Source organism: Eutrema salsugineum, unplaced genomic scaffold (genome assembly GCF_000478725.1).
Source record: "Eutrema salsugineum unplaced genomic scaffold, Eutsalg1_0 scaffold_12, whole genome shotgun sequence".
In the NCBI taxonomy this organism is placed as follows: domain Eukaryota; kingdom Viridiplantae; phylum Streptophyta; class Magnoliopsida; order Brassicales; family Brassicaceae; genus Eutrema; species Eutrema salsugineum.
The window spans coordinates 6,281,689-6,286,833 of NW_006256895.1; the positions used below are offsets into that span (position 1 = coordinate 6,281,689).

Consider the following 5,145-nt stretch of genomic DNA (forward strand, 5'->3'; position numbering starts at 1 on the left):
AAAAGAAAAATATAATGATGATAGAACCGTAATGGTGGTTAAATGACAATGAAGTGCTGATCAATCACTCTTCCTCCGATGTGTCTGCCTCGAATTGGTACTGCTACTGTAAGAAGGTGACGATGCGCACAAAACGTCGTCCCTGTCTCTCAACTCTGCTGATAACACCTGATTTTGACCACTTTTATGGATCACTTTCAATATCTTATGCAGGTGTTTTTACTCAGTTTTAAAGGTTTTATAAGTGTTTTCTATTTTTTGGAGTTTTAAAAGGTTTTTCAGGAAGCTTGGGACTTTGGAGTGCATTTAGGAGCAAAGGTACATTTTTGGATAAATTCAGGCCGTCAGAAGTTTGGCAACCAAAGAAGACCTTCTCACTGTCTGATCATCCCCAAATTGGGGTACATTATAGATGAGACAACCAGCTTTCCAACACACTTTGGATCAAAGCAATCCAACGGTTAGATCTCAAGATATCATCAATGCACTGAAGGCCGATCAACACAAGCCCAGTCAAGCACAAGTGCTTTCACCCGCGGCCAGCCTTCTTCCCAGCGCGGCTCAGGAGGTCTCACCCCCGGTGGAATTATGTCCGAACCTCAGGAGTCCAACTAAGGCCCCACTTCCTGCACCTATTTTACAAGCCCTAGACGCCCAAGACTTGGAGAAACACTATAAATACTCATTTTTAGGACTTTTGTAAAAGAGCCACTTTCTTCTCTTTGAGAGAGAACTCATTCATAGTTTTAGGTTTTATTTTTATGCCTTTGTAGAAGCTTTTCATCGCCATACTGTCTTCAATAAGAGAATTTTTTCTGCAACTTTGTTTCTTTTACTTTTCTTCTTCTTAGTTCTAAACCGATGATGATGTCTACCTCAGCCATGTCTGAGTAGTCACCTAGTTGGGTGAAAGGGTAATCCAAAGGGATCCCATGTTCGAATGACATCTAGGTTTTTAGGAAAAACGATTTTGATTTTTAACATGATTCTCCCATTCATCCAATTCTCAAAGCAGTAATTCTGGATTGATCACCCAGAATCCGATCCTAGGTTTAATCCGAGCCACGAGAGTGTTGTATCTGGGTTACTTGAACCGGATCTTATGGATGTCCCCTCGTAGGAGACAAAAGCTACCTACGGAGGATACAAAAGCAGAGATGGATTCCGATCTACAAAGCATGATCTTGTTCTGGCATGAGAGCGAGAGTTAATTTCCATGAACAAGTGATTAGATGATTAGGGTGAGAGTTGGCTAATCTTACATGTGTCTATCCTACTTTCAGAGTCATAGAAAATCCTTGCCTTAATTCCTTGTGTTTTAGAACATGAACCCTAAAGATGAACCTTGAACCCAGCGCTTTTCCTTACTATTTTTTAACCAATTTTTACTTAAAACTCTTTTTAAATTCTCTACATAATTAGATTTAGTGACAAACAAAAACTCCTTTTTATTAGATTAGGTTTACAATTGTTTTAAGCATCAGTTAGAAGTCCTCAACACACAGATCTCTGTGGATTCAATCCCTAAGTACTACTGCGTTTCCGGTGCACTTGCAGACATGGCCTTAGAAGACACCAACACGCACACCCATGTAGGTCTGATTTGCAAGCATGTGTGCTACTTGGATCAGGGGAGAACTGACTCGCACACCCATGTAGGTGTGATTTGCGAACATGTGTGCTAGATGGGACCTGGCCTTGTCCAACTGGCACACCCATGTAGCACACCAGGCGCCTCACCAGTTTTCATGCCTTAAGTCTTTCCTCAGCTTGTTCTCAGACTCCTTTTCACTTTGTCCTTCGACCACAGCATCCCTAAGTCACCTTAGACCTGAAAACACTTCACAAAACCCATCAATACATCCTAAAACATAAAAAGAAAGAAAAGAAAAGATTAAGAAGAAGTATGTACAAGGATAAGCTTGGGGTGTCTCCCAAGAGCACTTTGTTTTAAGTCACTAAGTTTGACTTTGCAAAACCTTTTCTTAATGAGGGAGAGGAGGAGCTTTGATGCTCTTTGTCTTGTCCATGAATTCAAGCATGAGGTCCTTGTTCATCAGCTCTTGGACACCATCAGATCCCTTATCCTTGAACTCTGGTGTGAGGATAGCTCTGACTTTGGCAAATGGTCTTGATCTTCCATTGCCTTTAACCTTGTATTCCACAGCTCTACCATCAAACTTCCAAAGGGTGAGAGTTAGGACTTCAGAAGAAGACCCGAGAGTGAATGATTTGGTGCTTGTTGGGTTCTTGTCTTGATACCCTGAACCATTGCCTTTGTTGCTGCTGATATCCTTCTCACTTGGTGTAGGAGATAGAGATTCCAAGCAAGCTTCATCATTACTAAAGAAATCCCCTTCAAACTCAAGATCAGGTCTTATGATGGATTCTTTCTTCTTCTCAACAGATGCAAGGGGTTGAGCTTCTTCTATAGTTCCCATACTCCTCTCATACATCATCCCATAGCGTTTCAACTCATCAGAATCATCAGATATAACCCCACAAAACCCAGCAATAGAAGGTTTAAGGGGATAAGATACTTCATCATCTACCTTAGTAAGCACCACTCATTGAGTATCAAAGTCCATCCTTGCTCCTGTGGTGTTCAGAAATGGTTTCCAAGCAAAAGAGGTAGCTCTTTGGTCTTTTTCATCTTCATGACTACAAAATATGTTGGAACTGTGCATTCACCAATCTTCAATGGGTAGTCTTCAAGGATTCCATATGTCTTCTTTGAGGATGAATCTCCAAAGGTAATTGACATGGGGTGATGCTTAAGACTCTTGATCCCTAGTCTCTCCACCATGTCTAAAGACACTTATGCTTGATCCAGAATCACACAAAGCATTGTCCACTTTTAAACTTCCAAGAGAGCATGAGATGGAGAACTTTCCTGGATTACCTAGCTTGGGAATATATTTGGGTTTCACCCTTGTTGAAACAGTATTAGAGACTCCATCAGTTGTCCTTCCTTGAACCATTCTCTGATCCTTTCTTTCAGCAATCTCAGAATCATTCTTTTTCATATCAAAACAAGTTGCCTCCCACCCTTCTTTCTCAATGTCCTCATTGAGATCACAGAACATGAACTTAAACTCATCTATGATGGCGTCCTCATCATCTTTTGTCAGGCATTTTTCACTTGAGACATTGCCATGGAGAAGATCCTCAATTTCTTGGACAGCAGCATGATTCTCATCATTTGAGAGGATTGCATTGCAGTATTCTGTTTGATGTGCAACTGATGTCCCTGGTAAAGATCTTTGAGCTTGAGAACTGCAGTGGCCCTTGTTGTTCTCTAGAGTCTTGACTTTGGAAGCCAAGTTTGATAGTTGAGTTATAAGATCACAATAAGTGCAATCCACCTTGTTGGTAATCTCTGGCATTTTCTTGTTGAAGTCCATGGCATCACTTGCTTGACCTTGGAGAAGTTGCTGGAGCAGGTCATGTACTTATTGATTCTTATTCCCTGAGTTCTGTTGGAGGCTTTGCTGTTGGGCAGGGACAAAACCATGTTGGTTATTGATGTGAATGTGAAAGTTCTGGGTGGAGTAATTCTTGTAGTAGGTAAAGCCTTTTTGGTAACCTTGTTGGCCACCTACAAAGTTTACCTCAGCTGTGATGTCTTCCCCTTGAAATGTGTCTTGAAACACATGATTCACATCTCTAACCAAGTTGACTAACTTATGAGAAGCTAGGAGAAGTTTATCTAGCTTCTCACTGAGAGACCAGATGTCTTTCCTTGTCCTTTCCTCTTCAGCACACACAGCACCTCTTGAATTCCTGTCAATGTCTGATCCATAAAGCTCATCACTCTGAGCTACATTCTCCACAAGGGTCATGGCATCATTGACTTCCTTGGTCATGAAATTACCTATTGAAGCAGTGTCCAAGAGGAGTCTGACCTTTGGTAAAGCACCTCTGTAGAAGGTACTTAACAGCTGAGAATCTGACAATCCATGATGAGGGTATTGCATGGTATACCCTCTAAATCTTTCCCAAGCCTCACAAAAGGATTCATGGTTCTTCTGAATAAAACTTGAGATTTCATTTCTTAACCTTGCTGTTCTTGATGAAGAGAAGAACTTGGTAGAAATGCTCTTTTGCATTGCTCCCATGTTGTGACTGATCCTTGAGATAGAGAATTTTCCCATTGATGAGCTTTGTCTCCTAGAGAAAAAGGGAATAACCTCAACTTGAAACTGTCCTCACTCACTCCATTCATGTTAGTTAGATCACAAACTCTATCAAAGTTGTCAATGTGGTCTAATGGGTCTTCTAATGCCAAGCCATGAAACTTGTTTGATTGCACCATGTTGATCAAGCTAGATTTGATCTCAAAATCGTTTTCAGGTGTTGGAGTTTGAATCTCATGTCTCTGACCCTGAGCATTGGCCTCATCACCAGCTCCCACAACTTGTCTTGGACGTGGAGGTGGTGGCTCTTCCTGAATCTGGTAGTTTCCATTACACCATGAGCCTGTTGCCCTTGATCCATACCCAACCTCTCAATGTGCACAGCTCTTTCTCTTTGTCATCTTGCTTGACTTCTGGTGTTCATACACCTGAAAACAAAGACAGCACTTGAAAGGTAATCAGTAAAACAAAAGAAAACTACTTGATCTCAAGAAGCTCCAAAGTCCTAATGCTAGAATGAATCTCCCTGGCAACGGCGCCAAATTGAGATTTTTTTAGCCTACTAAGGTCAATTAACCTCTTGTGTTGTAGCATTTGAGGGTAAATCCAAATGGAGATTATCTAGACACCAAGACTATGAGGATCAATTCTTAATCCAAGTCTAAAGAAACAGGTTGGTGATTAAGTGATCTAAAAACATAAAACAAACAAGAAACAAGCAATACTTAAGAATAAGCAAACAATAGAAACAAAACAAAGACTCAAATTCAAAATAAGAGAAAGATAAACCTCTAAATTCACTATTTCCATTAGTGAGTAAGCAATCAACAAGCATAAGGTTCCAAGTCTAAAATGACCAGACAGCCTCTTTGTGCATCAAAATAAGAGCTAAGATAGACTGAATCTTACACAGAAAGATATAGCAAGCAATCACATGATCTCAATTCCAATTAACTTAGAACTTTAAACTAGACTAATCCTCTCGTGAAGGCATTAGTCTCTATACTAA

General features: G+C 40.5%; 1 non-coding gene across 1 annotated transcript; it reads left to right on the forward strand.

The window, feature by feature from the left end:
* The first annotated feature begins 3,954 nt into the window (after positions 1 to 3,954).
* LOC112089366 lies at positions 3,955 to 4,061 on the forward strand. The gene has a single exon (XR_002901003.1). It is a non-coding gene; the product is annotated as a small nucleolar RNA R71 (small nucleolar RNA).
* Positions 4,062 to 5,145: the final 1,084 nt, after the last annotated feature.